The sequence below is a fragment of the Lepus europaeus genome, unplaced genomic scaffold (genome assembly GCF_033115175.1).
Source record: "Lepus europaeus isolate LE1 unplaced genomic scaffold, mLepTim1.pri SCAFFOLD_106, whole genome shotgun sequence".
NCBI lineage: Eukaryota > Metazoa > Chordata > Mammalia > Lagomorpha > Leporidae > Lepus > Lepus europaeus.
In genome coordinates, this window is record NW_026909024.1 from 758,119 (window position 1) to 786,115 (window position 27,997).

Below are 27,997 nucleotides of genomic sequence, written 5' to 3' on the forward strand. Positions count from 1 at the left end.
ATGGAGTCCCATTTTAGTTCCATTCTCCTTCAAGGGAAACAACTGGACATGGAGCAGTTGGATCCCAAGATGTGAAGGAAACCTCCACTACAGAGGTTTGAGCTCAAGAAAAATTTGAGGTGGTGTGCAAGAAAGCTCCCTTATGGGAGACTGAATACACATGTCCAAGAAATCTTCATTATGGGACATTGAGCACACAGGAAAACTCATACACAGAGATCGGTCAAACTGGGAAATAAAAATTCTAGGTCTAGGGAAAGGAGAACTGAGGAGGCTCCCTCTGACATTTCCCTGGATAGTCCACTGGGGAGAATTTTGGAGTCCTGGGGGAACACCTCTCAAACCAGGAACAAAGAAAAGCAAAACAATGATTAAGTGTTGATGTTTTATTTGACTTAAAGATCCAATTTATGAACCCTCAGTCTTTTGGTCCAAGTTTGGCTCAGATGAAGATTAAATATACCTTGGGGCTGGCATTGTAGTGCAGTGGGTTAAAGCTCTGGCCCAAAGTGCCAGCATCCCATATGGGCGCTGGTTCTAGTCCCAGCTGTTTCACTTCTGATCCAGCTCTCTGCTATGGCCTAGGAAAGCAGTGGAAGATGGCCCAGGTCCTTGGGCCCCTGCACCCACGTGGGACACCCGGAAGAAGCTCCTAGCTCCTGGCTCCTGGCTTCAGATTGGCACAACTCCAGCCATTGCAGCCATATGGGGAGTGAACCAGCAGATGGAAGACCTCTCTCTCTGTCTCTACCTCTCTCTGTAACTCTGCCTTTCAAATAAATAAAATAAATCTTCTAAAAAGAAGATTAAATATACCAAGCTCTAGTTTTCTTAATTTTGTAATTAAGAGCTGGCTTGATAGACCAAAGAAATGCAAAAGATAAAGAGAAGCACAGAAATTTTTCAAAAGAGTAAAAACAAAAAGTAAAATTTATGATTTGCCCTGTAGAAGAGACAGTTAAAAAGAGAGATTAGATCAGAATATTCCTTGCAAAAGGTGGGGAAATCCCAAATTTCAGCAAATAACTAGGAGTGAAATACAGAAGGGAATTCCTAAAACTGTAAATGGATGTTACAGAACCAGGAGTAACAGAGGGAGGGATTCCAGATTCCAATATTTACCATGAAGCATTACTGAAGCCTCAAATCTATTTGGCCAGGTGTTAGGAAAGTTCTGGAGGAGTTCCAACCTTCCACAGAGACTCAATTACTATAATATGTAGATGAACTTCTTTTTAAAGATTTATTTATTTATTTATTTATTGGAAAGTCAGAGTTACACAGGAGAGGAAGAGAAAGAGATCTTTCATCCACTGGCTCACTCCCTGAATAGCTTTAATGGCCAGGGCTGGGCTAGGTGCAAGGAACTTCTTGATCTCCCACATAAGTGTAGAGGCCTAAGGACTTAGGCCATCTCCTGCTGCTTCCCAGGCATATTAACAAGGAGTTGGATCAGAAATGGAGCTGCTGGGACCCACATAGGTATCCATTTGGGATGCTGGTATTTCAGGTGGCATCCTAATCCATTATACCACAATTCCAGCCCTGTCAAAGGTGTGACAGACCATTGGATTATCCTAATTAATAGGTAGACAGAATCCAATGTGTACATTAATCAGAGAAAAAGAGAACTTGGCAGATTGCTTCTTTCCCCTTATTAAACCACAAATATGTATATCATCTCCACAGTAAGGATGTCTTATATTTACTAAGCATTAAATATTCACTCACTGCATGCCATATCTTGACTAGTCCCCAGTTAAAACTTTCTGGTTCTTGTGGATGCTCCCAGCTATCCCTAGAAAGATCTCAAAACCTTCCCACTCACCTTTATCTCAGGCCAATATCTTTCTCGGCCTATTCAACATGAACATATTAAATGCCCTATACCATGGAATTCAACATCTACTGATTAGGGGATGACATTGTGCTGTATCAGGTAAAGTCACTGCCAGTGACACTAGCATCCCATATGGGTGCTGGTTCAAGTCTTGACTGTGCCATTTCTGACCCAGCTCCTTGCTAATGCTCCCAGGAAAGCAATGGAAGATGACCCAAGTACTTGGACCCATGTGGGAGACCCAGAAGTAGCTCCTGTCTCCTGGCTTCAGCATGACCAGCCCTGGCCATTATCTCTGCCTTTCAAACAAATGAAACAAATCTTCTTTAAAATCTACCAATTTTAGACTTTTACTAATTATAGGTTATAGTTTGAAGCAATTTACTGTTATGATTTATGAAATCTGTGAAATGATCAGCCCAAACATCTTGGGGAACACCTTGATGCTAAAATTATTGTGGGTAAATAAAAGAATTCAATGGACTATAAATAACTGTAGATTATAATTTTATTTTTCTAAGTTATTCAGAGTCAACCCTCTGTGAAAACCATGAAACAGTCTATACTTCTAGTCTAAATCTATCTCTCTGGCATTCTTGATCAGAGGGAGTTCCCCAGAAGTTCTGCAAAGGAGAAGATGGTTAATTTATTAAGCACTTCTCATTCTTTTTTTCTTTTTTTTAATTTTTACAGGCAGTTAGACAGTGAGAGAGAGACAGAGAGAAAGGTCTTCCTTCTGTTGGTTCACCCCCCAGATGGTCGCTATGGTTGATGCGCTGTGCTGATCCGAAGCCAGGAGCCAGGTGCTTCCTCCTGGTCTCCCATGCGGGTGCAGGACCCAAGCACTTGGGCCATCCTCCACTGCCTTCCCAGGCCACAGCAGAGAGCTGGACCAGAAGAGGAGCAACTGGGACAGAACCGGTGCCCCAACTGGGACTAGAACCCAGAGTGCCAGCACCACAGGTGAAGGATTAGGCTAGTGAGCCATGGCACCGGCCACTTCTCATTCTTAAAGTCATAATGCCCTTGCTATTTCCTATATGATGCAGTCACATTAGAAAATATCAAGGGGGGTTGGCGCCATGGCTCACTTGGTTAATCCTCCACCTGCAGTGCCAGCATCCCATATGGGCACCGGGTTCCAGTCCTGGTTGCTCATCTTCCAGTCCAGCTCTCTGTTGTTGCCCAGGAGGACCATGGAGGATGGCCCAAGTCCTTGGGCCCCTGCAACCACATGGGAGGACAGGAAGAAGCACCTGGCTCCTGGCTACAGATTGGCACACTGCCAGCCATGGCGGCCATTTGGGGAGTGAACCAATGGAAGGAAGACCTTTCTCTTTGTCTCTCTCTGTCTCTGTCTCACTGTCTATAACTCTGTCAAATAAATTTTGAAAAAAAGAAAGTATCAAGGAAGGTGGCCAAGATGTAATAGAGAAGATACCTTATGATAAAAAAGTAAGAAAACATATGAGGCAACTTCAAAAATCAAGTACAAATATAAATGTTATTTGTTTACATAAGCTCCATGAAGTTCCAGACATTTTTAAAACAGTGATACTTGGCATTTAGTTCATTTGCAAACAATTGTGGCTCCTAGTAATTTGACCATGTCAATGCAGGGTTTTACATTATTAACTAAAGAAAACTGAATGTTCTTTAAAGATTTTTAAGATTCTAGAACAGGGGCTGGTGCTGTGGTGTAGTGGGTTAAAGCCCTGGCCTGCAGTGCCAGTATCCCATATGGGTGCCATTTCAAGTCCTAGCTGCTTGCTCTGCTTCTGTTCTAGCTCCCTGCTAATGTGCCTCAGAAAGTACCAGAGTGATTAAGACTTTGACCCGGCCGGCACCGTGGCTTAATAGGCTAATCCTCCGCCTTGCGGTGCCGGCACACCGGGTTCTAGTCCCGGTTGGGGCGCCGGATTCTATCCCAGTTGCCCCTCTTCCAGGCCAGCTCTCTGCTATGGCCCGGGAAGGCAGTGGAGGATGGCCCAAGTGCTTGGGCCCTGCACCCGCAAGGGAGACCAGGAGAAGCACCTGGCTCCTGGCTTCGGACCAGCATGATGTGCTGTCTGCAGCGGCCATTGGAGGGTGAACCAATGGCAAAAAGGAAGACCTTTCTCTCTGTCTCTCTCTCTCACTGTCCACTGTCAAAAAAAAATTAAAAAAAAAGACTTTGACCCCATTTTGGAGACACAGAAGAAGCTCCTGGCTCCTGGCTTTGACCTACTCATCCCTTGTCATTGCAATTATTTGAGGAGTGAACCAATGGATGGAAGACCTCCCTCTCTCTCTCTCTCTGTTTCTCTCTCTGTGTGTGTGTATGTGTCTGCCTTTCTCTGTAAATCATTCAAATAAATAAAGTGAATCTTCACAAAAAAGATTATAGAACAAAAATAACTCAGAATAGGCCAAATGAGGTGTGTGATATATATTCATAACTACTTCCTGTAGAAATAGTCAAAAAATTGTTCTTGTTTGATGAAAGAAATGAAGAAACATTGTCATGATGAAGGACTGCCTAGTGAAGATTGCCCACATGTTTTCCTGCTAAAGCTTTGGCTGACTTTCTTGAAGCTCTTTCCAAGTAAGTGATGTTATCATGCTCAATGATCATACTCCAGAAATACAACAAGCAAGACTCCTTGAGCATCTGAAAAACCATTTGCATAACATTTACTCTTGATAAATCTGTTTTGTCTAGACCATCTCCCACTCTGGTTAGCCATTTCTTCATTGGGTTTTGTCTTCAGGATCATTTTGCTAAGTCTATATTTCATCTCTTCTTAAAAATTCTTCCAAGAAATACTTCAGGGACTACTGAAAATTTCTGTAGAAAATTCTACTGTTATCTGAAGTTGATCTAAGTGCATCAAGTTTAGAACTCATCAAAGAGTGTTTGCTCCATTTGAGCTTTTTTTAAACTTTTATTTAATAAGTATAAATTTCAAAAGTACAACTTTTGTCTTTTTGTTTTTTTTTCAACTTTTAATAAATATAAATTTCCAAAGTACAACTTTTGGATTATAGTGGCTTTCCCCCCCCATAACCTCCCTCTCACCCACAACCATCCCATCTCCCACTCCCTCTGCCATCCCATCCTTCATCAAGATTCATTTTCAATTATCTTTATATAAAGAAGATCAACTTAGTATATACTAGGTAAAGATTTCAACAGTTTGCATCCACATAGATACATAAAGTATAAAGTACTGTTTGAGTACTAGTTTTACCATTAACTCATATAGTACAATACATTAAGGACAGAGATCCTACAAGGTAAGTGTACAGTGACTCCTGTTGTTGGTTTAACAATTGACACTATTATTTATGACATCAGTAATTACTTGAAGCTCTTGTCACGAGCTGCCAAGGCTATGGAAGCCTCTTGAGTTCCCAAACTCCAACTTTATGTAGACAAGGCCATAATCAAAGTGGAAGTTCCCTCCTCCCTTCAGAGAAAGGCACCTCTTTCTTTGATGGTCTGTTCTTTCCACAGGAATCTCACTCACAGAGATCTTTCATTTAGGTCATTTTTTCCCACAGTGTCTTGGCTTTCCATTGTCTTGGCCTGAGAAACTCTCATGGGCTCTTCAGCCAGATTCGAATGCCTTAAGGGCTGATTCAGAGGCCAGAGTGTTGTTTAGGGCATCTGCAATTCTATGAGTCTGCTGTGTATCTCACTTCCCATGTTGGATCATTTTCTGCTTTTTAATTCTATCAGTTATTATTAGTAGACACTAGTCTTGTTTACATGATCCCTTTGACACTTAATCCTATCTTTATGATCAATTATGAACTTAAGCTGATCACTTTGACAAGTATGATGGCATTGGTACATGCCACCTTGATGAGATTGATTTGGAATCTCCTGGCACATTTCTAGCTCTATCATTAGGGTCAAGTCCGAGTGAGCATGTGCTGAACTGTACACTCTTCCCTCTCTTATTTCCACTCTTATATTTAACAGGGATCACTTTTCAGTTAAATTTAAATACCTAAGAATAATTGTGTATTAATTAAGGAGTTCAACCAATGATATTAAGTAGAACAAAAAAATACTAAAAGAAATAAAAATAGTAAGTTGTTCCTTGACAGGACAAGGACTGATCAAGTCATTGTTTTTCATAGTGTCCATTTCACTTCAACAGGTTTCCTTTTAGGTGCTCAGTTGTCACCGATCAGGGAGAACATATATTTGTCCCTTTAGGACTGGTTTATTTCACTCAGCATGATATTTTTCAGATTCCTCCATTTTGTTGCAAATGACCAGATTTCTTTTTTTTTTTTTACTGTTGTATATTATTCTATAGAGTACATATCCCATAATTTCTTTATCCAGTCTTCTGTTGATGAGCATTTAGATTGATTCCATGTCTATTGTGAATTGAGCTGCAATAAACATTGAGGTGCAGACAGCTCTTTTATTTGCCAATTTAATTTCCTTTGGGTAAATTCCAAGGAGTGGGATGGCTGGGTCATGTGGTAAGGCTATATTCAGGTTTCTGAGGAATCTTCTATTTGAGCTTTTGAGCCAGAATTGTGAAACATGAATCAGATGAGATATCTGCAGTGTTGGCCATTGTTTCTTTTTTTAATTTTTTTTTTTTACTTTTTGCCAGGCAGAGTTAGACAGTGAGAGAGGTCTTCCTTCCATTGGTTCACTCCCCTAATGGCCACTATGGCTGGAGCTGCACCAATCTGAAGCCAGGAGCTGGGTACTTCCTCCTGGTCTCCCATGTGGGTGCAGGGACCCAAGCACTTGGGCCATCCTTCACTGCCCTCCTGGGCCATAGCTGAGAGCTGGACTGGAAGAGGAGCAACTGAGACTAGTACCTGGTGCCCCAACTGGGACTAAAACCTAGGGTGCTGGCACCACAGATGGAGGATTAGCCAAGAGAGCCATGGCCCTGGCTGGTCATTGTTTCTAATGTTGATCATCAGTCCCTTTTAAGTCATGATCAAGGTGAGGTTTTTCCATAAATTGATATAGGTGATCTGACATTGTAGGGTTCACATTCAACATTGTCTTTTTCCTTCTTAAAACAAGTTATTCTTTTGTAAATTGTTGATTCCTTTGAGGTATTGTCCCCATACACTTTTTTTTTAACAAATGATCAGTGATTTCACCATTCTTAAATCCAAGATTTACCACCAATTTGATATTTATTTTTGCTCAAGCTTAGCAGAATTTGTGTTGCTCTGATAGGGGCTTTTTCCAAATTGATGTCTATTCTTGTTAGTGCTTCAAACTATATACTTTTAAGACATATCATAACAAGGTAGGGTGGACACCGAAACATCTTCAAACAGAGGCACTCACAGGACCCTGACAGTTTATGAAATAGAAAAGTTCTAAAACCAAGTCTAAAATTTATTTTTGAAATCCATCAGAAGAATCAAATCTCCCTCAACTCTACAATGACACTATTTTAACGTAAATAGCAGTAACCTTTACTTAAAATATTTTAGTATGTTGACTTGAGAAACCTTAAGACATGCAATTAAACTTTTAAAACATAAGGTTGACATCTCAACCCATCATAGAACATATTGTTGCTTTCAATAAAGCCATGTGAAATTAAAGAGAGCTCTTCAAAGCACCAAACATCTAAATTCACATGTATAGTGTGTCTGGATTTACAGAACATTTACAGTTTGTGAATGATGGATGTTACTTGATGATTTCTGATGGGCATGTTGTATTTTCCCAACTAGACAGAAATAAAGTTTAATACCCCCTCTTATGTGCTCATCAGTTCCATTATTTGTTAAGCATCTAGCACAGTACTAGATACATAATAATGGTGCTAAAATGTACATTTTTCATTACTAAATACTGTGCAAGTGTTTTATTTACCTTCACAGCTGTTCACATGAATGAGGAAACCGGTCATACAGCCAGAAAATGGCAGAGCTAGAATTCCCACACAGTTTATGTGATTCCCAAGCCCTTGAGCCCATGCCCATATTGCACTGGTGTCCAGTAAGTGACTCACCTCCTTCCAATTTCCTCCTCTCTATCTTCAAAATGGATTCTTGTGTTCTGGTCATCACTGACATATTTATCCAAACTAATGCTGAAAGGGCATCCTGTGACTTCATGTCAATATGAAATAGATAAACACTTTTATAGTCAATCTTGTTTTCATACCAGTTTTCCAGCAGCCCCACTTCTAGAGATGTAGCTAAAGTATATATTCACACAAAAATAAAAAATAATGCTCAAACTGTGTTTAGTAATGCCTACTATAGCATTGCTTGCAAAGAAAATGACTGGGGCCGGCGCCGCGGCTCACTAGGCTAATCCTCTGCCTTGCGGCGCCGGCACACTGGGTTCTAGTCCCAGTCGGGGCACCGATCCTGTCCCGGTTGCCCCTCTTCCAGGCCAGCTCTCTGCTGTGGCTAGGGAGTGCAGTGGAGGATGGCCCAAGTCCTTGGGTCCTGCACCCCATGGGAGACCAGGAGAAGCACCTGGCTCCTGCCATCGGAACAGCGCGGTGCACCGGCCGCAGCGCGCTACCGCGGCGGCCATTGGAGGGTGAACCAATGGCAAAAGGAAGACCTTTCTCTCTGTCTCTCTCCCTCACTGTCCACTCTGCCTGTCAAAAAAAATAAAAAATTTAAAAAAAAAAAAAAGAAAAAAAAAAGAAAAGAAAATGACTGGAAATTACCTAAATGCCCATGACTAAGAGACTGGAAAAATATTTTTTCAATGCAAAACTATGTGGTCCTAGAAAGTAATAAGATAGAGATGTGTGTATGGCTGTGGTAACAACTATAACAAATATTGCATCAAAAAGAAAAGAATGTTATATGGAACACAACATCACTATTGATTAGTTAAGCTACATAAAATCTATACAGTAAATTTTATACATAAAATCTGTAACAGTAAGTCATTTTGAATGTATTTCCCAATTTATCTTCCTTTACCAATAAAAATGCTTCTGTCTCTGAACTTGTACTCAGCACTTAGATTAAGAGATAACAGCAAAGTTGAGACAGGGGAAAGATTAGCCATAGTAGAAGTCCTTAGCAGACAGGAAGGAAATGAAAGCCTCACCTCAGGGTTGAGGGACTGTGGGAGGAAGAGAGAGCTGTTGAGTTGGCAGAGGGTTGGATGTGTATGATGAAAACTCTGCCTCCCTGGAGGCTCTTGCTCCTTTTCTGACTGACTTGAAGACACTGTCTCTCATGGCCTGTGGTACACTGCACATGAGGTGTGCTGAGACAAACAGCCCAGTTTGGTGGGCAAGTTCTCCCTAGCCGCAGGATGGTAAGGGGGTGTTTAGGTCCCTATGTCTCTTGAGTGCTTAGTTTCCCAGGGCATCTTCCAAAGATGGGGTGTGGGGAAAGATGAGGCAAAGGATTATCCAGCCCTGTCACAGGGAACTGCAGCTGAGCCAGGCTAGACCCAGCCAGGGGAGCACAGCCTCAGGTATACTGGCATCAGGCTTTAAAAGCAGACACCAGCAGGCTGACCAAGGGCACAAAATATGGCCATACCCATCCCACAGGCACAAGTAAGAGCCAGGTTAAGTGCCTCATGGGGCTGTATTGAGAAGGAGTGCTAAAGGATGGAGCAGTCTCTGGAAAGGCATTAAGTCAAAGTGCATAGTGAGGGAGCACTAACAAGAAAAAAGATAGCCTATCAGAGTAAATGGAGAAGCTGCAGTTTGTATATCCATATGTAGGGAATGAGTCAGTCTGTGGCCCACTACCCACAAATACCTTGAACAAAATTTCAAGAATACTTAGGTCACTTCTAGGAAGTGGAACTGGAGGTCAAAGGATATGAAAGGAGGGAAATTTTAGTACATTAGCAGAGAATTTTTTAAAAAGAGATTTGTTTATTTATTTGAAAAGCAAAGTTACAGAGAGGGAGATATATCTACCAGCCAGGGTTCACACTCCAAATAGTCATAATGGCTGCAGCTGGGCCTGTCCAAAGCCAGGAGCCAGGTTTCCCACATGCATGTAGGGGCCCAAGTACTTGGAACATCTGCTGGTTTCCCAGGTGCATTAGCAGGGGCCTTGATAGGAAGTAGAATAGCCAGTACTGGAACCAGCTCCCATACAGAATACCAGCATCACAGGTGACCGTTCTACCCACTACTTTACAATGCTGGCTCCAGCAGAGAATTTTTAAAGCATTTTAAATAATAAAACATCCCTAAAGTTGTACTCATGAAACTGTATTCCTTAAAAAATAAATTTAAAAAAAGAAAAGAAGATAAACAGTCAAACACCAGAAAATGTGGCAAGTTCCACTTCCACTTTATGCTCTATTTCTGCATAAAAAATTAAAATAGATCTTTGCTATAAACCAGTGACTTCTTATATTTGCTTGATCATTGATGAACTTCAGAGTCATTTTCAAATGAAAAGGGATTCAAATTTGTGAGTTCATCTCATTTACAGCTCACTGAATCAGTAGTGTCAGATTAACTCTTGCATTGCACATCTCAGAAAGAATTCCCAATGTGAATTGATTAGCCTTATTAAATATCCATGTCTTCATTTATTCCATAAGTATTTTTGAAATTTATTATGTAGTGGGCACTTTTATAGAAACTGATATATAGTGCTGAATAAACAAAATCCACATTCCCAGGAATTTCCATCCTAGTGGGAGAGAAAATGAACACACAGGCAAATTGGAACTACCGTAATCTCAGAGAGTGGAACATGTGATGATAAAAATCAATCAGTAAATTAGAGGTGGGACTTGAGCACCTCCTTGACTTGCATCCTGTGGTCTGCTTTAAGAAAAATCAGGAGAAAAGAAAGCTAGGCATCAGAAGCAATGTAAAGATAGGTGGCAGGCCTATTAAAGGTTGCTCTGTACAGTGATCTGCCCTCAAAGAGACCCAGCAGGCCAGTCCACTACAGTGGCTTTTAATGTGGGAAGCCTGGGATTCAGCAGAAATCAGCTTATGAAGAGCCCTGGCAGCTCTGCCAGGCAAGAGTTGGATCACTGGAAATGGACCTGCCCTGGAGTCGAAGGATGCCCAGGTCAGAGCCACAGATCTTGCAGGCTACAAGCTGAAAAGCCCTTCACTTGGCCAAGTTTCCAAAGTGACTACCACTGCTGAGGGTACAGCCAAGCAGGGTCAGTAACATTGCAGGCAGAAGATGCCACTAGCCTTAGCCTTACCACCTCTCCTGCCAGGCCAGCTAGGTAATGGAAGTCAACAGGGTGCCTTCCCCAAGGAGGTTCACACCTCCCTTAGGCTGTACCCCATGTGAAGAGATAGATAGGTCTGGGCCTCATAACTTACAAGGCCTTAAAGCTCACCAGATTATTATCAGGCCCCTTCTGTCAGTTCTTTCCTTTTTTTAAAATATTTATTTTATTTACTTGAAAGTCAGAGTTACACAGAGAGACAAGAGGCAGAGGGAGAGAGATAGAGAGGTCCCCCATATGATGGTTCACTCCCCAGTTGGCCACAACAGCCAGACTGTCAATTTCTATTTGGCTTACACAGCACCTTTCTTAGGTCCTCTAATGATGACTCTGTCCTTTGTATCTAGCCCACTTAGGGCCTCATTCCTTTGTAATCATAGCCTCTACTCTAACATCAAGGGTTCTACTCCCCACCTCTGTGTATTGATGGTCCTTTCCCCTACTTAATGTTGTATGGTTGTCCAGAATTTCTCTACAGACAAACACCTCTACCTGAAAAAGTTGAGTGGCCTTTCTCCTGATCTTGGTTGGGATCAGCTTTAAACCACATTTATCAAACAGTCCTCACAAGGGTCCAGAGACACCACCACCATCATTTCCTCTCCTCTATAAAATCTTCTCATTACCTGGTTAATGCCACTCTTAGGATCATTGGTTTCTATTCTTACCCTGTCTTTTATACTACAGTGTCTGTTTAAGTGTTTACAGGAGTTAATAATGGAATGAACCAAGGCATTCAGCAACCAGGCGGTCAACCAAATGCTGTTGCTGCTACAGGGATATACTTGACTCCCCACCCAGGAGATAGTGGCTTGAGACAATGCCCCATGACAGTGAAGAGTATCTCCTTGCCCCATTCCAGCAGGAAGTAGCTCTAAAGACAGATCATTGTCCCTCTAACCCTCCTGGACTTTTGGGACTAATGTAATCCCATACAACTCCTGCTTCATAAAAAACTAAAAGTGGAGGATGTTAGTAAAATGGTGCAATCTTATCTATGGTGTGAACTACACCCTGACACCATCCTAGGCTCTAGCCCCCACTGCCATTGCTGGAAGCCAGGTAGCCACATGGCTCAACCACTGGTGTCAAGCTCCACCCCCATCCTAATGGGATTTTCTGCTCCTACTTCCCTGCCTGCCCCCTGGCAAAGTTTTTAAAGGACCTCTCTCTTTCTCTCCATGTCCTGATCTCTGTCTCTCTCTTATACTCTTCTTCTCCCTCCTTTCCTTCTTTGCTCCTTCCCACTGGTATGTTGGGATTCCCCCAATAAACTCTTTCCCTTAAAAAAATCAATCATTAGGGGCTGGCACTGTGGCACAGTGGGTTAATGTCCTGGCTGGAAGTGCCAGCATCCCATATGGGCACTGGTTCGAGATCCAGCTGCTCCACTTCCAACATAGCTCTCTGCTATGGCCTGGGATAGCAGTAGAAAATGGCCCAAGTCCTTGAGCCCCTGCACCTGCGTGGGAGATCCAGAAGAAGCTCCTGGCTCCTGGCTTTAGATCAGTGCAGTTTCCAGCTGGTGTGGCCATCTAGGGGTGAACCATTGGATGGAAGACCCCCCCCTCCACCTCTCCTCTCTCTGTGTAACTCTGACTTTCAAATAAATAAATAAATCTTTAAAAAATCAATCAGTAGGCTGGCACCATGGCTCACTTGGCTGATCCTCTACCTGTGGCACTGGCATCCCAGGTTCTAGTCCTGGTTGGGGTGCCAGATTCTGTCCTGGTTGCTCCTCTTCCTGTCCAGCTATCTGCTGTGGCCCAGGAGGGCAGTGGAGGATTGCCCAGGTGTTTGGGCCCTGCACCCACATGGGAGACCAGGAGGAAGCACCTGGTTCCTAGCTTTGGATCAGCACAGCACGCCAGCCCTTGGCAGCCATTTGGGGGGTGAACCAATGGAAGGAAGACCTTTCTCTCTGTCTCTCTCTCTCACTGTCTAACTCTGCCTGTCAAAAAATCAATCAGTAAAGTAAAGAAAGTTAGTAGGTGCAGGGATTATATTGAATAGTATTCTTACTGGACTTCAAGGAAGTAGTTGTCCTTTAATAACATACTTTGAAGGAAAAATAACTCCAATGTCGGTCTTTGATTCTTTAAAGACTTATTTATTTGAAAGGAAAACTTACAGTGGAGATGGGGAAGAGTGAGAAAGGGAGAGAGAGACGAAGAGGGAGAGGGAGAAATGCTTTTAGCTACTGGTTCACTCCCAAAATGACTACAGCTGCCAGGGCTGGTCCTTGCTGAAGCCAAGGAGCCAAGGACTCCATACAGGTGGCAGAGGCCCTAGCATTTGGGTCATCATCCACTGCATTCCTGGGCACATTAACAGGGAGCTGGATCAGTAGCAGAGCAGCCAGGACTCAAACTGGTATCATATGGGTTGCTGGCATTTCAGGCTGTGGCTTAACCTGTTGTGACACAATGCCAGCCCCTTTTAATAACATTTTAACAACATAAAACAGCACTATAGAAGGAATGCTACTGCAAGTCTGCCACAAAACATGATAAGATAGCACAAATTATGGGAGTATGAGGAAGGTAGAGCATTTATCTGAAGTTTCTTGCATTTGGAACATTATAGGGCATGAAATTAGCATGCATATGTGTGAAAGTAGAGGTTTTATGTATTTATCTATTTTAACTTTTTATTTATTTATCTGAGAGCAGAGACACACAGAGAGGAATAAAGAGAAAGAAAGAGCTCCCATCCTTACCAGAAAGAGAGAAGTCTTCCATCCACTGGTTCACTCCCCATATGATCACAATGGCCAGAGCTGTGCTGATCCAAAGCCAAGAGCCAGGAGATTCTTCAGGGTCTCCCATGCAGGTGCAGGGGCCTAAGGACTTGGGCCACCTTCCACTGCTTTCCCAAGCCATAGCAGAGAGCTGCATTGGAAATGGAGCAGCCAGGACTCAAGCCAGTGCCATAAAGGGTTGCTGGCACTGTAGGTGGCAGGTAAACTGTAGGTTTACCAGCTTTGCTACAGTATTGGCCCCAAGATCTAAGAATCATAACTTATAAAACCCCTCCTAAAATTGTGGATTAGGATATCTGAAAAATGTGGATCTGAATCGTGCTTTGCTTACCTTCTAGCCATGTGAATTAATTGACTCCTCTAGCCTTTAGTTTCCCCATACATAAAACATAGATTAGGGGCCAGCATTGTGGCAGATCAGGTTAAGTTGTCACTTGCTATGCTGGCATCCCATATCAGAGTGCTGGTTCAAGTCCAGGTGCTCTGCTTCTGATCCAACTTCCTACATACACCTGAGAAGGCAGTGGAAGATGTCTCAAGCACTGAGTCCCTGCTACTCACATTGGAGATCAGGGTGAAATTTCAGGAACCTGGCTTTGACCTAGCATTTGCCGCCATATGGGGGAGTGAATCAGTGGATGAAAGATATCTCTCTCTCTCTCTTTGTAACTCTGCCTTTTGATAAATAATAAACCTTTTAGAAACTTGGATCAGGGCCGGTGCCATGGCTCACTTGGTTAATCCTCTGCTGTGGCACCAGCATCCCATATGGGCACCAGGTTCTAGTCCCAGTTGCTCCTCTTCCAGTCCAGCTCTCTGCTGTGGCCTGAGAAGGCAGTGGAAGATGGCCCAAGTGCTTGGGCCCCTGCACCCGCATGGGAGACCAGAGGGAGGCACTTGACTCCTGGCTTCAGATCAGTATAGCTCTGGCTGTAGTGGCCATTTGGGGGATGAACCAACAGAAGGAAGACCTTTCTTTCTGTCTCTTTCTCTCTCACACTGTCTAACTCTATCTGTCAAATAAGAAAAAAGAAACTTGGATCACTTAGAAATATGGATGAATAGATTTGTGTGGGTGACACTGCCAGATTCCAGAGACATAAAAATGAATAATATAAAAGCCTTCACCCTCACAAAATGCACACTCTAGTGGGTGAGAGCCATCTACACCATCCTTCTAATACTGCACAGTAATCCCTCTGGACAGAAGTGGTTGCTGTCATCACACCTGTGGCAGAGATTGCAGGCTCTTTTATGTCCACTTCTCCTTTCCGTCTGGCTTTGTACTTGCATCAGACCTTAAGCCTCTGAAATCAGGGCCATGTAGCAGTGCTAGTAGAAGTTTGAGAGTAGGGGGATCAGGGGCACTTTGAAACCAATACATCTCATGGCCAGAATGTCACCATTTATATTCTCTTCTACTGCCGCAATAGCCAAGGAAGTCAAATGCTGTGGATAGTGCAATTACAGGATGGAAGAGACTCCACGAACTCCATCAGCAGAGCTTTTAGAGGAGCTGCCCAAGAGAATAACCCAGACCTGCAGCCAAATTTGACTGGCTAAGTGACAAACTTCTGTTAATTTACCAAGAGTTATTGGTTGTAAATGACTACAGCATGCTCTTGCTTCACTAATTCACAAACGCCCTGCAAAAGACATTCTGAAAAAGCCAAAGAGCAGTGAGTACTCACTGGTGAGTGGAATGACAGCCAGGAGAAGAGGTGAAGAATGACCATGAGAACAGAAGGAGGCAGTACAAGGGCCCTGAGGATTGACAGGGCCTGGAAATTGGGGAAACTGTAGGTCATTCAGGTGAGCTAGGATACAAAGAGAAAGGGTGGGGACATGGGAAGACAGAAGAGGGAAGTCAGAGCAAACTGGAAGGCCTGTGGGCCAGGTTAGTAGCTTGTATTACTAATCAGTTAGTACTGTATCATGGAGAACATGGGAACCATGGGGTTGGGGAGGAGGAGACTTTGAGCAAAGGCTGACATGCTCCTCTGTGTTTAGAGAATGGATTGAGGATGGGCTAGAAATAAGCAAACAAGATCAAAGTATACCACTTATGGAAAGTACCTCCTATAGTATCTGGCAGACAGAAATATGTGGCTTCCCTTTTCCCTTCTTCTGCTCATTTATTAAGGTAATTGGAAAAACTTGTCCTCTCTGTAACTCAGAAATCTTAGTGATGGAAAGAAATGCTTCTTCAAAAATAAATGCTTTATTATATAAAAAGATATACACAAAATGTTCATTGAAAATCGAATTGAAAAATTAAATGTAAATTTAAAAAGTTTACTTCTTCACATTTCAATGAAGATCAAGACACTTTTGTGAATCACGATACTTTGCCATTTAATTCATCCCTAAGAACTGAGGTTTCTGGGAATTTAAACATGGTATTGCTGGATTTTTACATTAGTAACTAAAGAAAACTGCATGTCTTTAAAAAAAGTTTTAAGATTATAAAACATAAAGAAGTCATAGGGAGCCCAAACAGAATTATGGTATAGATGCCTAGCTATATCCCATGGAAATTCTCACAAACTTACCCCTTTTTGATGAGCTAAATGACCAATGCATTGTTGTAGTGCAGAAATACTCCTTGGTGAAGCTTTTTCAGGGGTTTTTCTGCTGGAGCTTTCAGATGTGATCATTCTCTGTTTCTGCTTTGACTGGACCACTTCCATCTCTTGGTAGCCATTGTCTTGATGTGCTTTGACTTAGGAATCATACTGGTAAATTCATGTTTCATCTCGCATTGTTGCAGGATGATGAAAGCCATCTCAGTTCTTATCTCACATTAAAGAAGAATTTCCATGCAGACAGGGACAGTGAGCAAAGCAAAATTTATTGAAAGTGAGAAACCCCTTGTTGCAGCAGTGAGGAGTGTGGTTCCAAGAGAGCATCTCCCAGTTAAGCCTGTGAGGGCTAGCCATTTTTTACATATAGTTGCTCTCTCTGGTTCCTTTCTGAAAACCATTCCTAGATTTAGCAAATCAGGGAGGAGTAGACTAACAGCCAATCACAAAGCAGGGATAAAAAGCAATCGGAAGGGTAGAATAGCAACCAGAGGGGGAGGGTAACAATTAGAAGACTAGAATAACCAACCAATCAGGAGCAAGGCTTACAATGCTGTATAATCTTCTCTTGGCATAAAACTAAGTGTGGTTAAGACAGCTTCCAGGGAGAAGTACGCACTTTGTCCACTCTTCAAGGGCTTTTGTCTCTTTCTCACTCTGATAGGGATATGACATAATGAGTTACCTAGTGTAACTCCTCATATTATTGCAGTGTTTGCAAGAAGTGCTTTTAGTTAAAAATCTTTCTATTGAAAACTGAATATTTCTATAGCTGTTCTGGGAACAACAGTTTTTGCACACCCACTGAGCAAAAATGTTAGTCTTTAGTTTTTTCTAGTCAGAATTATGTGAGCTGAACAGTGGAGATGTCTGTACTGTTGGCTATTGTTTCTGTTGCTATTCATCAGTCCTCTTCAATTAGGGTATGAACAAGCCTAATGTTATCCTTGCAGATTGATGTGGATGGTCTGCCACTGTGGAAATTATCTTTAACATCACCTCATCCCTTCTTAAATAAATTTACCACTCATAAATTGCTGATTTCCTTGAGGCCTTGTCCACATAAAATTGCCACAAGGCATCCATGGGGTTACAATTTTCCCATCCATGCTGCACCATCAAGATAGTGTTCATTCTTCTTTTCCTGCAGAATTCATATTGCTCTGATAAGGGCTTTTTCAAATTGATGTCTTTACCTTCTTAGTGCCCCAAACTAGATCTTGGGCAAACAGATTGTTACAAATTACTATGAGTTTATTTTGATGCAGATTTTTTAAATCCACACATACTTTTTTTATAGTGAGCATTTAAATGAACTTCCTGAGGAGCAGCCCATATTATAAGTTATTTACAAAATGGAAGGCTATGTTAACTGACTGAGGAGCTGTCCGTATTATAGCATTAAGTGAGAAACACAAGTTGCAGAGTAATATACATTGCATAGTTCCATTACTGAAGACATAAATAAATAAGCAAACATATAGTTCAACCTGTTATAGTTCTATTACTGAAGACATAAAATAAATAAGAAAATAGATAATTCAGGGCGGAGCCAAGATGGCAGAAGAGTGAGGGCGTGCACCAACAGTCCGGGAAAAGATAGTTTAACAAAAGTGGAGTTACTGTACCATCAGGAAGAGGCTCAGAAAAAAAACTGCAGAGGAAACTCTTCTGGATCTAGTAGATGTGACACAGAAGACCTACAGGGAGAGCAAGGTGTCCCACTGCCGCGCCAAGCCGTACCGTGGGAGCAAAGCCACGAGATTGGAGCCGCGAGATCAGAGCCACAAGAGCGGGGAACCCAGCGAGCCCAGCGACAGAAGCCCAGCCACAGAATTTGAGCCCCAGCGCTGGAAGGAAAGGTAACCTGAGACATTGGATGGGAAGGTTAGAGCGTGGTCTGAGACCCCACGGGGGGAAACTGCACCAGGCTGACTGGAGGAGAGAAAAAAAAGTGAATAAATAAGGGAAACCGACAGGGTCACTAGCCTCTCTCTCCACTCAGCTTACAAAGATGAGCAAGACAAAGAGCAGGCACCATTTTACATATGTAAAACAAACTCCATAACCTAGGCAACCCGGTGAGCTGTGTGGAATTTCTTCCCAACTGAGTCTAAAAAAAAATGAGAGAGAGAGAGAGAGCAAGAGAGCAAGCCAGATAACAATCTGTGTGAGTCACCTTGGGCACACCCTTAACCCTGAAGAACCAAACAGATCTCTTTGGCCACACCTCCAAGATGCCAAACAAACATAAAAACCAAGGTAACAAGAGCAAGGAAGACACTATGATGCCCCCAAATGAAAAAGACAATCCAATTCAAGATTATGAAGATGATGAGATAGAAGAAATGCAAGAAGCGGATCTCAAAAAATTGGTAAGATCATTAAGAAGCTCTCAAAAACAAATTCTTGAATTACAGAAATCCTTAATGGACAAGATAGAAAATCTTTCTCGTGAAAATGAAATATTAAGGAGGAATCAAAATGAAATGAAACAACTAGTAGAACAAGAAACTGTGATAGTGACGAGAAACCATAATGAAATGAAGAATTCAATAGATCAAATGACAAACACATTAGAGAGCCTTAAAAACAGAATGGGTGAAGCAGAAGAGAGAATATCGGACTTAGAAGACAGAGAACAGGAGAGGAAACAGGCAAATCAAAGAAAAGAAGAGGAAATTCGAAATCTAAAAAATATTGTCGGGAATCTACAGGATACTATTAAAAAAACCCAACATTCGGGTCCTAGGAGTTCCTGAAGGCATGGAAAGGGAGAAAGGATTAGAAGGACTTTTTAGTGAGATACTAGCAGGAAATTTCCCAGGTTTGGAGAAGGACAGAGACATCTTAGTACAGGGAGCTCATAGAACCCCTAATAAACATGACCAAAAGAGATCTTCACCACGACACATTGTAATTAAACTCACCACAGTGAAACATAAAGAAAAGATCTTAAAATGTGCAAGAGAGAAACATCAGACCACCCTCAGATGATCCCCAATTAGACTCACAGCTGACTTCTCATCAGAAACCCTACAAGGGAGGAGGGAATGGCAAGGTATAGCCCAGGTACTAAGAGAGAAAAACTGCCAGCCCAGAATATTATATCCTGCAAAGCTCTCATTTGTGAATGAAGGTGAAATAAAGACCTTTCACAGCTAACAGAAATTGAAAGAATTCATCACCACTTGTCCAGCCCTGCAAAAGATGTTTAAAGATGTGATACACGTAGAAACACAGAAACACGGTCATCAATATGAAAGAAGGTAAAGGAAGGAAACCTCACAGCAAAAGATCACAGGAAACCCAAAAATGGTAGGGCAAAATTGCTACTTATCGATAGTCACATTAAACGTTAAAGGCCTGAACAATCCAGTTAAAAGACACCGAGTGGCTCATTGGGTTAAGGAACAAAACCCATCTATTCACTGTTTACAAGAAACACATCTTTCTAACAAAGATGCACACAGACTGAAAGTGAAAGGTTGGAAAAAGATATACCATGCCAACAGAAATGAAAAAAGAGCGGGCGTAGCCTCTTAATATCAGATAACATAAATTTTACCACAAAAACTATTAGGAGAGACAAAGAGGGGCACTATATAATGATTAAGGGATCCATTCCACAGGAAGATACAATGATTATCAATGTATATGTGCCTAATTACAGGGCACCGGTTTATTTAAAAGACTTGTTAAGGGACTTAAAGGGAGACTTAGACCCCAATAAAATAGTACTGGGGGACTTCAATACTCCACTCTCAGAGATAGACAGATCAACAGGACAGAAGGTCAACAAGGAGACAGTAGATTTAAACGACACTATAGCTCAAATGGACCTAACAGATATCTACAGAACATTTCATCCTACATCTAAAGACTTTACATTCTTCTCAGCAGTACATGGAACCTTCTGTAGGACTGACCATATACTAGCCATAAAGCAAGTCTCAGCAAATTCAAAAGAATTACAATCATACCATGCAGCTTCGCAGACCATACAGGAATGAAGTTGGAAATTAGCAACTCGGGAATCCCTAGAGCACGTGCAAACACATGGAGATTGAACAACATGCTCCTGAATGAACAATGGGTCATAGAAGAAATCAAAAGAGAAATCAAAAATTTTCTGGAAGTAAATGAGGATAACAGCACATCATTCCAAAACCTATGGGATACAGCAAAATCAGTGTTAAGAGGAAAGTTTATATCAATAGGTGCTTACATCAAGAAATGGGAAAGGCACCAAATAGATGGGCTTTCAGTTCATCTCAAGGATCTAGAAAATCTGCAGCAAACCAAACCCAAAGCTAGTAGGAGAAGAGAAATAATTAAAATCAGAGAAGAAATCAACAGGATTGAATCCTAAAAAACATTACAAAAAATCAGCCAAATGAGGAGAAGGTTTTTTGAAAAAATAAACAAAATTGACACCCTATTGGCCCAACTAACTAAAAAAAGAAGAGAAAAGACCCAAATCAATACGATCAGAGATGAAAAAGGAAACGTAACAACAGACACCACAGAAATAAAAAGAATCATCAGAAATTACTACAAGGACTTATATGCCAGCAAACAGGGAAATCTATCAGAAATGGATAGATTCCTGGACACATACAACCTACCTAAATTAAACCAGGAAGACATAGAAAACCTAAACAGATCCATAACAGAGACAGAAATTGAAACAGTAATAAAGGCCCTCCCAACAAAGAAAAGCCCAGGACCAGATGGATTCACTGCTGAATTCTACCAGACATTTAAAGAATAATTAACTCCAATTCTCCTAAAACTATTCAGAACAATCAAAAAAGAGGGAATCCTCCCAAATTCTTTCTATGAAGCCAGCATCACCTTAATTCCTAAGCCAGAAAAAGATGCAGCATTGAAAGAGAACTACAGACCAATATCCCTGATGAACATAGATGCAAAAATCCTAAATAAAATTCTGGCCAATAGAATGCAACATCACATTAGAAAAATCATCCACCCAGACCAAGTGGGATTTATCCCTGGTATGCAGGGATGGTTCAATGTTCACAAAACAATCAACGTGATACACCACATCAACAGACTGCAGAAGAAAAACCATATGATTCTCTCAATAGACACAGAGAAAGCATTTGATAAAATACAACACCCTTTCATGATGAAAACCTTAAACAAACTGGGTATAGAAGGAACATTCCTCAATACAATCAAAGCAATTCATGAAAAACCCATGGCCAGTATCCTATTGAATGGGGAAAAGTTGGAAGCATTTCCACTGAGATCTGGTACCAGACAGGGATGCCCTCTCTCACCACTGCTCTTCAATATCGTTCTGGAAGTCTTAGCCAGAGCTATTAGGCAAGAAAAAGAAATTAAAGGGATACAAATTTGGAAGGAAGAACTCAAACTATCCCTCTTTGCAGATGATGATTCTTTATTTAGGGGACGCAAAGAACTCTACTAAGAGACTATTGGAACTCATAGAAGAGTTTGGCAAAGTAGCAGGATATAAAATCAATGCACAAAAATCAACAGCCTTGGTATACACAGACAATGCCGTGGCTGAGGAAGAACTTCTAAGTTCAATCCATTCTCAATAGCTACAAAAAGCAATCAAATACCTTGGAATAAACTTAACCAAGGACATTAAAGATCTCTACGATGAAAATTACAAAATCTTAAAGAAAGAAATAGAATAGGATACCAAAAAATGGAAAAATCTTCCATGCTCATGGATTGGAAGAATCAACATCATCAAAATGTCCATTCTCCCAAAAGCAATTTACAGATTTAATACAATACCAATCAAAATACCAAAGGCATTCTTCTGAGATCTGGAAAAAATGATGCTGAAATTCATATGGAGACACAGGAGACCTCGAATAGATAAAGCAATCTTGTACAACAAAAACAAAGCTGGAGGCATCACAATACCAGATTTCAGGACATACTACAGGGCAGTAGTTATCAAAACAGCATGGCACTGGTACAGAAACAGATGGATAGATGAATGGAACAGAATAGAAACACCAGAAATCAACCCAAACATCTACAGCCAACTCATATTTGATCAAGGATCCAAAACCAATCCCTGGAGTAAAGACAGTCTATTCAATAAATGGTGCTGGGAAAATTGGATTTCCACGTGCAGAATCATGAAGTAAGATCCCTACCTTTCACCTGACACAAAAATTCACTGAACATGGATTAAAGACTTAAATCTATGACCCAAAACCATCAAATTATTAGAGAGCATTGGAGAAACCCTGCAAGATATAGGAATAGGCAAAGACTTCTTGGAAAATAACCCAGGAGCACAGGCAGTCAAAACCAAAATTAACATTTGGGATTGCATCAAATTGAGAAGTTTCTGTACTGCAAAAGAAACAGGAAAGTGAATAGGAAACCGACAGAATGGGAAAAATATTTGCAAACTACACTACAGAGAAAGGGTTGATAACCAGAATCTACAAAGAAATCAAGAAACTCCGCAACATCAAAACAAACAACCCACTTAAGTGATGGGCCAAAGACCTCAACAGACATCTTTCCAAAGAGGAAATCCAAATGGCCAACAGACACATGAAAAAATGTTCAAGATCACTAGCAATCAGAGAAATGCAAATCAAAACCACAATGAGGTTTCACCTCACCTCAGTGAGAATGGCTCACATTCAGAAATCTACCAACAATAGATGCTGGAAAGGATGTGGGGAAAAAGGGACACTAACCCACTGTTGGTGGGAATGCAAACTGGTTAAGCCACCATGGAAGTCAGTCTGGAGATTCCTCAGAAACCTGAACATAACCCTACCATTCAACCCAGCCATTCCACTCCTTGGAATTTACCCAAAGGAAATTAAATAGGCAAACAAAAAAGCCATCTGCACATTAATGTTTATTTCACCTCAATTCACAATAGCTAAGACCTGGAACCAACCCAAATGCCCATCAACAGTAGACTGTATAAAGAAATTATGGGACATGTACTCTATAGAATACTATACAGCAGTCAAAAACAATGAAACCCGGTCATTTGCAACAAGATGGAGGAATCTGGAAAACATCATGCTGAGTGAATTAAGCCAGTCCCAAAAAGACAAATATCATTTGTTTTCCCTGATCAGTGACAACTAACTGAGCACCAAAGGGGAAACCCGTGGAAGTGAAATGGACACTATGAGAAACAGTGACTTGATCAGCTCTTGTGCTGACTGTTGATGTACAATGTAATACTTTATCAATTTTAGTATATTTTTTTGTTCTAGTACTAGTTGTTGAACTCTGTAATTAACACACAATTATTCTTAGGTGTTTAAATTTTAACTGAAAAGTGATCCCGGTTAAATATAAGAATGAGAAAAAGAGAGGGAGGAGATGTACAATTGGGGACATGCTCAATCGGACTGGCCCCAAATGATGGAGTTAGAAAGGTGCCAGGGGATTCCAATACAATCACATCAAGGTGGCATGTACCAATGCCATCTCACTAGTCCAGGTGATCAATTTTAGTTCACAATTGATCACACTGACAGTTCTAAGAGTCAAAGGGATCACACAAACAAGACTAATGTCTGCTAATCCTAACTGATAAAACCAAAAAGGGAGAGAAGGATCCAACATGGGAAGGGGGAGACACAGCAGACTCATAGAATGGCAGATGTCCTAAATAGCACTCTGGCCTCAGAATCAGCCCTTAAGGCATTCGGATCAGGCTGAAGAGCCTATGAGTATTTTAAGCATGGAAAGCCAAGACACTGGGAAAAAAAAAAGAAGAAGAAGAAGACCTAAATGAGGATCTCAGCGAGTGTGATCCCAGTGGAAAGAATGGGGCCATCAAGGTAGGAGGTACCTTTCTCTGAAGGGAGGAGAGAACTTCCACTTTGACTATGACCCTGTTGGAATAAGATCGAAGTTGGCAAACCCTAAAGGCTTCCATAGCCTCGGCAACTCATGACTAGAGCCTAGGGAGATTACTGATGCCATAAACAAGAGTGTTAAATTGTTAAATCAACATCAAGAGTCACTGTGTACCTACGTCCCATGTGGGATCTGTCCTTAATGGGTTGTCCAATGTGAATTAATGATATAGCTAGTAGTGAAACAGTAGTTTTACATTTTGTGTTTCTGTGTGGGTGCAAGCTGATGAAATCTTTACTTAGTATATACTGAATCGATCTCCTGTATATAAAGATAATTGAAAATGAAAAAAAAAGCCCTTGGTGTTAAATTGGAAATTACATAGAAAATTAATCAATTTTTTTTAAAAAAAATATCATGCAGGATCTCTGTTATTAATGTGCTGTACACTTATTTAATGCTATAACTAGTACTCCAAAAGTACTTACTCACTTTGAGTAGCTATGTGAGGGCAAACTGTTGAAATCTTCATATATACTAAACTGATTTTCTGTATATAAAGAGAATTGAAAATGAATCTTGATGTGAAAGGAAGGGGAGAGAGAGCGGGAAAGGGGAGGGTTGTGGGTGGGAGGGAAGTTATGGGTGGGGGGAAAGCCATTGTAATCCATAAGTTGCACTTTGGAAATTTATATTTATTAAATAAAAGATAAAAAATAGCATTTCAAACACTGTACATTTCTGAATAAACATGATATAAAATAAAAAAAAAGAAAATAGATAATTCAACACTATTCATGTATGAAACCTATTGGTATCCAGTTTTTGAGCCTGTAGCAGCATAAGAAATGCACTGTGGGTTATTAATAGCAGTCACCTCTAGGGGTTTGTAGTATTGTCATAGTTCCAATAAGCATATGTTACTTTTATATATTTTAATTAATGGAAACCTTAAAAGAAAATTATCATTCTAAAGAACTGAAAATGGCAATGCACGTCCTATAGAGACTGTTGTCAATTTCAATCTTAAAACCCAATCTGTTGGTGTAAAGATTTCTCTTTTCAGTCCAAGTTTCCTTTACTTGCTTGAATTGAACTGCTTTAAATTTAATGTGCTACCTTGAGTTCTCTGTGATTATTAATTCCAATGGATTAAAGCAAGACTCTAAGGGAATTTACATAGGTTCAGGCTTTCAGAGATGATTAGTCTCTGAGTAGAATCCCTGCTCACTCTTAGAAAATATTCTCATCATGAATATAAATTATAGTACTTTGAACTTGTGGGATAAAGGTAATCACCTTCCAAAAATGACATGCAAATAAAGCTGAATCAATGAAAATTCTTTCAGGTCAGGTACCAGGGTCTGTAGTAGGTGCTGGTGAATTAAACCTGAGTCACTGAAGAAAGGCATCAACCTTAGGTATAGAGTATCTGAATTTAAGTGTCCCATGCTTTCAATTTCCAACCTTTCCTACCAAGCATTATGAGAAACAGCAGTCTGATCTTTCCAGTATATGATATAAGCATGCTAAATTCCATCCAAGTGGAAATGTCCACTAGATTGTTTCTAATTCAGAGGCTACAGACATAAATTTGTAAGTCATCTTAGAAAGAGAGTTAAAAAAGTCACACATGGGGAGATGGCCCACAGAAGACATATTGAGAGGAGTATCTGATTCAGCATTTTGATTAATATCTCAAAGTCCCTGAGTTCAAATCTTTTTTAAAAAGTTTATTTGAAAGACACAGTGGCAGAATGAGAGGAAGATATTTGTCTCACCCACTGGTTCACTCACCAAATGGCTGTAACAGCTGGGACTTGGCCAGGCCAAAACCAGGAGCCAGTATGTGTGTTTATATCAGGGTAGGGCAAAAGTAATTCATTGTGTCACATGAATCATAGTCTGTGTTTGCCAATATTTTAAAACCTATTGTTTCCTACTCAAAAAATCCTTAACATGTCTGTGTAGGCTAAATAAGCCCCTTTCACTTTTTTAAGATTTATTTTTGTTTATTTGAAAGAGTACAGAGTGAGAGGAAAAGACATAGAGGAGAAGTCTTCCATATGCTGATTCACACTCCAAATGGCTATAATGACCAGAACTAGGCCCAGCGGAAGTCAGGAGACATGAGTGTCATCTAGATCATTTGCATGGGTGGTGGGGCCCAAGTACTTTGACAACCTTCTGCTTCTATTCCAGGTGCATTAGTAGGGAGCTGGATCAGAAATAGAGCAGACTCAGGGCCAATATTGTGGTATAGTGGGTAAAGTCACCCACTGTTATTGGCAGCACCCCACATGGACATTACCTCTTGTTCTGGCTGCTTCACTTGGATGAAGCTCCTGGCTTTGGTTTTGGCATGGCCCAGCACTGGCCTTTGAAGAAATCTGGAGAGTGAACCAGTGGATGAAAGATCTCTCTCTCTCTCTCCCTCCCTCCCACCCTCCATCTCCCTCTATCTATCTCTTGCTTTTTCTCTCCCTCTCTCTCTCCCTCTCCCTCTCCTTTGCTCTCACTCTGTCTCCCCATTTCTCCCTCTCTGTAACTTTGAGTTTCAAATAAATAAATAATTCCCTTTTTTTTGAAGAAGGTATATCCACCTGATTATCACTTTTTTTTACAGGCAGAGTTAGACAGTGAGACAAAGAGAGACAGAGAGAAAGGTCTTCCTTCCATTGGTTCACCCTGCAAATAGCCACTACGGCCTGTGTGCTGCACTGATCCAAAGCCGGGAGCCAGATGCTTCCTCCTGGTCTCCCATGTGGGTGCAGGACCCAAGCACTTGGGCCACCCGCTACTGCCTTCCCGGGCAAAAGCAGAGAGCTGGACTGGAAGAGGAGCAATCGGGACAGAATCTGGCATCCCATCTGAGACTAGAACCCGGGGTGCCAGCACCACAGGTGGAGGATTAGCCAAGTGAGCCATGGCACCGGCTCAAATAAATGAATAAATCTTAAAAAAAGAAGTTGTGTGTCTGTGTCAGACTTGGCTGCAAGTGGTTTGCTGAGCCTATTAGTACCCTGAGCAAGATTCACGCCACTACCTGTGCCCTGCAAACACATCTCTGTCAGGAACGTAGTGGGCAACACCAGGTCTGAAGACTTATGGTGAAAATTTTGTTGTTATGATCCTAAAGTTCATGTGTATGTTCCACTTGATTTCTACATTCTCCATCCAAGAGGATTTGCTTACATTCAATTTGAGGATGCTCATGATTCCAAAAATGCTTTACATAACTTGGACAGAAAATAGATTTGTGGGCATCAAAAATACAATTTGCACAGGGCAATCAGAAGACACCAAATCAGAAGAAAGCCAAGGGAGGAATGTGTAGAGTTCTTCATGTCATCATGATTTGACAAATATAGATGTTCTAGAATCTAGTGTTATGAAGGGAGAGCAAGAAGTCAGTCTTTTAATTACATGTCTAAGTCTTATAGCCCTAGAAAGAGCAGACTAATTAGAAGACTTCACGGTAGCAGAAGTCGTTCTAACATTGTTAGATTCAAACACCAAAGATTGTGATATCCCAGCCCAATAAATAATTGGAGACTAAATCACATTCTAGGTCTGCAACTCACAAAAAAATTAGAGGCACCTCTAAAACAGGTTCCAAAACACATTATAAGTCTGGCTCAAGTAATGAAAAGGAATCAGGGAGAAAAGGACTACCTAAATCCAAAGCTCAGTCAAGATCACAGTCTAGGTCTAGGTCAAAATTTAGATCAAGATCTTAGACTAGTCCTAAGTCCAGTGGCCACTGATAACAT

General features: G+C 41.2%; 1 pseudogene; it reads left to right on the plus strand.

Moving 5' to 3' along the window:
* Window positions 1–27,991, plus strand: LOC133754464 (serine/arginine-rich splicing factor 10-like; annotated as a pseudogene).
* The last annotated feature ends 6 nt before the right edge of the window (window positions 27,992–27,997 follow it).